We start from the raw sequence: 10,000 nt of genomic DNA on the forward strand, positions 1-10,000 counted from the left end.
GGAGAAAAAAATGCATCCAATTATGAAAAGTATTAAGCCTAATGCAAATAGCGAAATAGGCTTCGCCATCCAATATCGTTCACTCGACGCGGCACCTGAGGCTTATGAATAACTTAAATTCTCCCAATATCGAGATGCTTACAGACTTTTCTGCTTCCATCTGCGTGAAATGACACAAATTAACCTTCTAACTAGCATCCTTAATTAATATCAAGACCAACGGAGAGATTTTAATCAATATCTATTGACAAACATTTCAGTTATGCAGGTGGCATTTCATGACGCACGAGATGCGCATGATGGTGCGCCATGATTTCTAAAACCGAATATTATTTTTATTTTCCTGAGCTATAATGTCAAATTTAAAAGAATCTATTTGGATTTTTATCATGATATCTAATTTTGAAAATGATTTTGATTTTTATTATATCTAATAAACAAGAATCTATTTAAGTTTTTATCCTATTGCCTAATATAAAAGAAACGATTAGGGTATTTATTATAATGTAAAATAAAAAAGGAAATTATTTGGATTTTTAATATATTGTCTAATATAAAAGAAATCATTACGGTGTTCATTACAATATTAAATGTAAAAGAAATGACGAGTTTTTTTTGCAATACACCCTTTAATGTTGAAGGGCTGACCACAGGTAAATGCTGAGGCCGGGCAAACTAATACATCAGAGATAAAACCCGAAGAGGATGGCTATAATTTGAGCCCAAAATCGCCGAAATCGGCCAACGTCGAATCTCGACCGAAATCTCTGCCACAGTGAACAGTTTGGCACTGAGGAAGCTCGGCCCAGATGCGGGTTAAAAGTATCTGTTTCTGGACTTTCCAGCGGTTTTGGCTTTCAGGCTCCCCGGGATTCAAGGACTTTCGCAGACGCTTTAACATTTTGAATTTTGTATAAGGGCCAATAATAATCTGCATGGTTAGAGTTTAGTCGTTACATTCATGCATCATTTAATCACTTATGTTTTCAAAACAAAGTACAATTGATAAAAAAAAAATTAAAAATATAAAAAAAACTGCAGTTATGGTGATGTATTATCTTAGGCAAAATGAACAGGAGCGAGTTTCATTTTTTTTATTTAACGGTAAAGTAAAACTAGTAATACCCATAAAACAAAAATTCTAAATGATAAAGAACTCGCCATTATGAAAACCATTTTCTTAAAATTGTTTCAACTGTTTATAGCTTTAATAAATCTATAAACAAAATTATTAAAATAAACTTAAAACCTATCAATACTAAGACAAAAATCCAGATCAAGCCTAATCCTATCCTAAATGATAATCATAGCTTTAAAAAAAGATTATAACGTCTAACAACAAGATTGATACCGTCTCAAATTAAGCCTGTTGTACAACACACATATCATATCGTATAATGCTGATGAAGTTGATAACAAGATACTGATCCCCATTAACGAAAATAGCATAAAGGAAGGTTTATTAGAAAATTTTAATTTAATTACATAACCAAATATCCTATTCAGGTAAACAAAGCTATTAATACACATGACCATAACAACCTGCAAACAAGATATCGACCAATTTCTCAAAACAAATCTACTTTATCCGTAAAAAAGTATCCTACTTCTACGACATCTTTTCCGTCGCTGGAAAAGGAAGTGGATCTACCCGTGGCTCCTTCCTCTTCCGGAGGGAACTTTGGGTCCATACACACACACACACACACACAGAGAGAGAGAGAGAGAGAGAGAGAGAGAGAGAGAGAGAGAGAGTCCCAGCCAGTTACGATTAATTTATTTTATTTCTTGAAACTTCATCTCTCTCTCTCTCTCTCTCTCTCTCTCTCTCTCTCTCTCTCTCTCTCTCTCTCAGCATTTTCATAGTCTTTTCCATTCATCCATTATACAATTTTTTCCTTTGGGTTAATTTTATTATTTATAAATAATTTTTATCTGTGTTTAGCATAACCACTGATTCGCCATTTGCCTGCCTGCCTGTCTGCCTTCCAGCCATTAACCAGGATAAACACCTCAATTATACACCGTTCCATAATCTCTTCAAATTACATAATATTTAGGTAATGCCTTGCAATTATATACCGTTTATTGGATAATAAGTTTAATTACTAACATAATCTGGTTAACGGTATATGTTGTCCTTTGATTTTCAACTGGCAAATGGCTTTGTGATTCACGCAGGCCACTAGTGACCTCGAGGATTTTCGGGGAATCCGAACCACGTGGCCTCTTTTTTTCTGGTTATCAACGATGGTGAAATATTACACTGGGATCCAGTGACCACGATTCGAACTATAACACTACAATGCCAGTCAGAAATAGCAGCCAAACTAATATCATGCAGTTCTTACGGGATATCAAATCTGAGGACATTTCAATTGGGTAGTATAAAAGAAAAAATAAAGTAGCACAAAATGTGTCTTAGTTGTGCACAAATACAGTATTTCTGATAAAAAAAAAGATATAATTATACATAAGTGTACGCTTTTATATTCCCGTTCTTACAGAAAGGAAAACCCAGAGACACATTACCATGCAACATTTGCAACATACGTATACATAAACATACGTACATGATACACACTATATATATATATATATATATATATAATATATATATATATATATATATATATATATATATTACAAGACAGAGAGAGAGAGAGAGAGAGAGAGAGAGAGAGAGAGAGAGAGAGAGAGAGAGATTAATGATTTTAATACTTTTACGGCCAGCCCAGAGGCAATACAGTGTCAAAGAAGACCCCTAAGGGTAAAAGGTAAAACTTCTGTAACATTAGCTGTTTACAATGGGTCTACGTAGACGCACGCCAGACCATCCGATCGGTTCAAATCTGCCTGCATTCTCGCATTTCCTGCTATAAAGGACTTTCCGTAACACTGCCTCTTCCATGCAGTTCTGTCCTGCGATTACTAAGTTTTCATTTCCTTTCTGTCTCTACTTTTCTCACTCGTTCAATTCTTCTTAGTCCACATATACTACTATAAAAACAGTGATTTTGAACCCTTTTTATTCCATTCTAACAACGTCAGTGACCCTGGTGCTGTAACGCCTAATACTCTACAATCAATAAATCAATCAATCTCAGTAGCCATCCATCGTGCAGTCTAATAAATAAAGTTGGTTCGACATTCCTTCGTGAATTCCAACCTTACCTTCCATAGACGCTCCCCTTTTCTGCTTATGCTTCAAGTACATTTCTGTGAATTACTATACACTCATGCGTTGCAATGACTCCCGAATGCCTAAAATAACCAAATCCTTTCATACTTCAATCATCACTTCCAAGCTTGCCAATAACACTGGAGTTTCTTTTCATTACTCCCACTCAAATCTGTATGACCACTTTATCCAGCATAATTAAACATATTTAACTTCACTTAGGCAGCAACGCCCGTCCAGGTTTCATCACCAACTATAATAATAATAATTAATAATAATAATAATTGGAACAAGGCCAACCCATGATGCTGCCTAACATAATAATAATATTATTATATGGGAAAAGGTGCCATAAATTTTATCCTTGGAAACGAAGGTTGCTCAGTAAATTCGTATGAATTTGAAGTTCATCATTTTCTGCTTCATTTCTTTGCGATCTGAACGTCTTTGACCTCATCTGTCGCCTACAACTTGAAATAAAAATCATCCCTATACTAAAGAATGGAATTTTTGGAGAGAGAGAGAGAGAGAGAGAGAGAGAGAGAGAGAGAGAGAGAGAGAGAGAGAGAGAGAGACTCCCTGCTCTTGCAAAGATTCAACTCTTCTGCAAACCTCTAACGAAAGAGTAGGAAGGACGGAGGATTTTTATGGAGAGGATGAGAGACTGCAGCCATGCAAAAAAAAGAGGTGTAGAGAGACGAGAGAGAGAGAAGCGAAGAGAGTAGAGAGAGAGAGAGAGAGAGAGAGAGAGAGACTGCAAAGATACTAAGCAATCGTTCAAATCATTAGGACAACTTTTCCCAGGGAAGAGCCTGCAGTAGCCTAACTTAGAAATGTCTCTAACATCCTTACTTGCAACTTAGACATACCATTATGACCGCACTTACGGCCACCTTCTCTGAAGCGATGCATAGTTTCTCAGGGATATAGCCTAGATCAGCTTTCCTGACAGCACGGGTTCCTATAATTATGATCGTCTGAAATTCTCGTCCAATAGGACCGTTAAGCGCATCAGTGGCGTGATTGGTATGGCATTGTCGTCCCACCTCGGTGGTCGCGTGTTCGATTCTCGGCCATTCCATTGAGGAGTGACAGATGTGTATTTCTGGTGACAGAAGTTCACTCTCGACGTGATTCGGAAGTCACGAAAAGCAGTTGGTCCCGTTGCTGAATAACCACTGGTTCCATGCAACATAAAAGCGCCATACAAACAAAAGGACCGTTAATGGCATCCTGCTTCTCCGACAAAGATGTTTCGTAAGTGACACAGAGAGCAAGACAAAGCTTTTTTTTTTTTTTTTTTTTTGTAAGGATTGTTGAAAACCAAGCTTCGGAACTTTTTACCAGGAGCGAACGTACGAAACGAAACTAAACGAAAGCCCCACATAAAAACAGGTGTTAGGACATCTGGGAAATAAATTCTTAAAAAAGTTTTTTGTTAGATATTTCTTCGACAAACTTGGCATTTAAGATTTCCTGAAAGTTTGCCATAATGAATTCAATTTGTTGTTGACGCAGGGTTCTAAGATAAAATTTACCCCGTTGATCGATATAATAAAATAAAGGCCACAATTTTCTTACTTAATATCCATAAATTGCGCTGATTGGCTGCCATTTACTTTTCAACCAAAAATGACGACACACACGAAGTAAGGAAAAATAAAAAGTAATAAAAGCAGAATCGTTTACCAGGCATGACGGGGTCTTACTTAATGAATTCTCATAAAACAACTTGTTGCTCTTTACGAACAACTGCAAATAATTACACTGGCTGTTTTGCCTCTCAAGAGACAACCTACAAAAAGCATTACAGAAAAATTCTAACATAATTTAAGCCGGCGAAAATAATAAACTCTAGGAACGGATCACAAGGGAACTGCTTCGAGATGATGACAACTAAGTTATTATTTATTGAAATGCAGAAATCATAAATTGCTAGTTTTATGTTATTTTCCACTTCAAAAGGTGTAGAGCTCTTCGATTCTAGTTCCTCATAACGTACTGAATTATTCAGTAAAATATAAAATTTGTTCATTTTATTTTGAGAGTGCTAAAATCACTTGCAATACGATTAACTTGATATTTAGTCAGATTACTTGACGAATATTATTGACATTTATGTACCGTCCAAATGAAATATATACCGACCATAAATTCATGCAATATTGTATTGCATTTTTCTTCCGTTTGAACTTCATTCCATATATTATCTATTTGCGGTTTCATATAAAACAAGGATAGTAAGACAGTCACGGAATCATGTTGCCAGAGTTCATCTTTGCTTCAGAATTAACATAAAAGATAACTAAATTTGTAATAACTTAGCGAATGCAAGCTAATATTTTAAAAGATTAAAATAGAAATTGATATATATGATGAACATCGAGGAATAATATTCAAATCAAAATTTAAACGTAATTATTATTTTAGATTTGATTTCTAGTCAGGAAGAAACATGGGTGAAAGAAGCAATATTTAGGTTAAGGAATGAGGCATAATATACCCACGAGAGAGAGAGAGAGAGAGAGAGAGAGAGATATTTAAGTTAACAGGTAACTTCCAAGTGGTGACCGTTTTTTTTTTTTTTTTTTTTTTTTTTTTTTTTTACCAGTTGTCACTGAAAATACAGATATCTCAGTGAAAAGTATAGAGAGGATGTATCAAAGACGATATAAAAGTGGAGAGAGGATGATGTTAAATTAACAACAGGGGGTTGGGGGTGAGGGTGGGGAATCAGTTATCACTAGCATTAGAAGCAAAATGTGGAATGAAGTAATACAGGAACGTTGATACTGTTTAAAGTTAGTAAACACTTCCCAGATAATGACAAAGAACAGACATCCTTATTTATGAAATAGTGCGGAAAGGTACGCTTTTTTTTCTCTCTCTCTTTATAATGCAGTGAACAGGAAGACTTGGACAGCAGTAACCTCATGAAGGAGGATCAAGGGACATGATTGGAAAGCGAGTGTTCTATAAGGAATACAGAGAAAGATCAAAATGATAATAACAAAATAATAGCGGCTTTACCTTAGAAGAGTTAAACTTGAAAAACTTGTAACATTTATTTTTATGAGACAACGGAATGGTAACTTCCGTTCGGAAATAAGTTTCCCAAATCTGTAATGACCCTTCAGTGCCCGTTTGACCTTCTTGGGGTCAGGTGATAGGGGAGAATAGGGGACTGTTCTTCTTGTTGTGGGAGATGAGGGGGGGGGGGTGGGTGTGAGAAGGGTCCATTTCACTCCTCAATGAAGTTGTGGTACCAAGACCGAATCGCCTGAAAGGTGTTCATCACCAATAGCAAAACACCACAGGAAGCTAACGTTAGCGTTCCAGATAGTCTAAAAACACATAGATTTCGACATAATGACCAAATTCTCGAGCTACGACTGAAGCCCTGACTTCTGCCCAGACTCCTAACACTTGATTATAAAACCACTTAATCCTAGAACTTCCAACCCACTATTAGAAGTTCAGAATTTCAGCAAGAACATGAGATACAGATGAAGTCCACTCTAAAATTATAAACTTTTTATAGTTCAAATTTTATTGCGTATGACCCGAATTGTTAAAATTGAGATCGTCGATCAAAACGTCGGAGATCTATCAAAGAGTGATTATATGGTCAAGCCGGATTTCGTTCTAGAAAGCCAAAGCTTCAAACTTCACTCCCACAGCACAGCCAGATGTCCAAACCTCAATAGAGATGCCGAGCGTATAGCTACGTTTATAGGATTTTGACTCTAAGACCATTTTTGAAAATGTGCTATCACTTAAATGAAAGCCTACTTATTAGTACTGTATTTCTACTGAATAACAGTGGTTTTTGTGTCATTTTGCTTCCGTCATTGTGTAATGGAATATTCATATGCTATTTAAATGCGAATAATCATCATCTTTTGAGATGAAAAATGATTTCACATTAGAGTTACATTATTTCCTAAATTACAAATAACCACCTTTATTTTAGCGCTTGTTTCGTCTTATTTTTTTTATTTTGCTTCAAAGTCTCCAACATTAAAAGCTAATGGCAATCAATTATATGTTATATACCGTCCTTTAACAACAATTTCCTATACTCCTGATGATACTGAATGATATCAAAATTTTTTTTTTTTTTTTTTTTTTTTTTTTTTTTTTTTTTTTTTTTTTAGCTGATAGGTAAGATGGGTGAAAGAAGAGTGAGGGTAGTTAGCTAGCTAACCTTGGTAGGGAATAGTTTAGAAAGTTAAGTATTAGTAAGAGTAAGGTAAAGTGTGGTTTATCCACGATTATATTTGGGTAAGGGTACAATTTTCTAGCTAATATTAACATAATACAATAATGATTATACATTATATGACATGGTGAATTGTACAGATTACATATTTTGAATTTTATTACATAATTGATAGCTATTTATATGTACATTACCCAACAGGATCATGAAATTTTTACAATGACACTATTTCTATATCAAACGTAGGCATATTGCCAATAGCTCTTCATTATACAATAATACAGTAAGTATTATCTGGATCAGCGCGCTAATTGTAAAGTAAATAACAGTATGTTATTCGATTTGTTAGAGTTCTACAGTGTTTTCCCTAATTATATGTAAGTTTTTTCAAATCTGTATACGAAAGTCAAATATGTGTATATAGAAAAATAATTTAGCGCCGCTGTGAGATATCGAATATCATTTTGCAGTAAAAGAGTATCTAATAAGTGACGTTATAAAGTTAACGAAGAGACTGCCAGTGTTTTCATACACCAAAAATAGGATTCTACTGAAATATTGTGTCTTCATATTACAACAATTTCTCGCTAATTGGACGTCATTCACTCTTACATCACCATTACTAAAGTAAGAAATCAATAGGAAAATCGGGTCATTTTGAAACCATTTGTTATATTCATTTCATCATCTTCTAAAGACACCGGCACAAAAAAGATTTTGCAATGTACGAAGAACAAGAGTTTAGGGATAATCATCAGAAGAGTTATCATACGTTTATCATCAAAGCGTTCTGATGAAATTTGAAATGCTGGAGATGATAAGAGCAGCCTTGTGGAAACACTTTGAAGGCTTCAATGAACATTGCGCACCAAGACTATGCTGCAACAAAATACCGCTTAAATGAAGATCATACAAGAAGAAAGCAAATTTAGAAAAGACTAAAGACTCTCCCTATTCTGCAGGAGCTACGATACTGACGGGAGAACACTAAAAGACAATTATTAACTTTTAGAAGCAACTTATTTAGAAAGCGTTTATGTAAGGGCCTGCCAGGGAGGGAATCATCCCTGCGTAGGGCTTGACGTAAAATCAAACAAAATGAACAAAGTAGGTATAAAATGGGGAGGCGAAGGAGGAAATTAGATGGAAGTAGGTAGAAGGAGGAAAAGAAAAGGGGAATGGAGAGGCAGAAAAGGGACAGGGGACAGGGCAGGGCAATAGGAGAGGGATGGAAAAAGTAGCGAAGAGGAAGTGAGGCGAGCAGGAACGGGATCGAAATGTAAAGAAGGTGATCGATGGAGAAAGGGAGGAGAGGAAAAGGGTCGAGAAGGGAACGAAAGAAAAGGAAAGGGAAAGAGAAGGAGGAAAGAAAAGCAACTGAGACAATGGAGGAGGGTGAACGAGACATAGGGCATGGTAGAGGAGTGGAAAAGGTATGGAAGCGGAGATGGGAGGGGATAAGGGAAGAGGAGAAAAGGGGGAGAGAAGGCAGAGACTTTTAAGGGAGGGAGGAGGGGAAAGGGAGGCGCTGAGAAAAGAAGGAAAAATAAGTCAGTAGCAAAGTGGGAAGAAAGAAAAGATGGAAGGGAGAGTAAAGGAAGTAAAAGAGGGGAATGAACGACGGGAGAGAAAGGTAAGGGTGAGGGAGGGACAGAGGGGAAAGGGAAGGGAAGGGAAGGGAAGGGAAGGAAAGGGAAGGGAAGGGAAGAGGCGCAATAGGGGAAGATGCCTTCAATTTCTTCTGGAAGTCAATCAAGCACTTTTACCTTTTCACATAATCGCCCAACACCGATTGACGCCCAAACCTTCTTCTTTAGCAAACACTTTCAAGATGAAAAAACAAAAAACAAACGAGGAGCAAATTTACTTAATTGTTCCGAACGGCCGAAATCTCACGTCGTTCAAACGGAGGAAGATGGTTCAAAGGGTACTGTAACAGTTACTGAATCATTTACTTGACGACTTTTTCATCGACGGATTTGAGGAATGAGTTGATCAACCATCAACATGGAAGCGCTAATCACAGCGTTAGTTAATTCACTTGTCCGCCCCCATGACATCACCTTCAGTTCTACTGAAAACAATAAAAAAAAAAAACCGGATTAATCGATGTAGGTAGCCTACTGCTCCAATCGGAATGCCTCTCAAAACAATAATATCGCTGAATACATAAAAAATGAACCTCGCAGACACTTATTCCAGAAGTGCTCTCTTTACTTATAAGTTTATTTTGTCTACAAAAGGAATTTTTACAATATTTATCGAGTGAAACATCTCGGTATGTATCCCTCTCCAGGATAATGTTATTATTGTTTCATTCCTTCTTTTTCTTCTTCTTACGGAACGAGCCAAAAGCATTGGCGTAACAAGGTAAGATGCCTTTGAGTAACGGGAGGTAAACTGTGGCTCTCTAGTCGAGGACGGTTCTTTGACACATAATCATTTTGGCTAAGTTCTTTGTACCGCATAATAATAATAATAAAAAAACGCGAACAGACAGATTTCATAACGGGCAATTACTCAGCGGGTATATATAATAGAAGTTATCGTAGCACAATGATACGAGTATATTATCATATTTCAATCGTTCACCATAG

This window comes from Macrobrachium nipponense, chromosome 5 (genome assembly GCF_015104395.2).
Source record: "Macrobrachium nipponense isolate FS-2020 chromosome 5, ASM1510439v2, whole genome shotgun sequence".
Classification (NCBI taxonomy): domain Eukaryota; kingdom Metazoa; phylum Arthropoda; class Malacostraca; order Decapoda; family Palaemonidae; genus Macrobrachium; species Macrobrachium nipponense.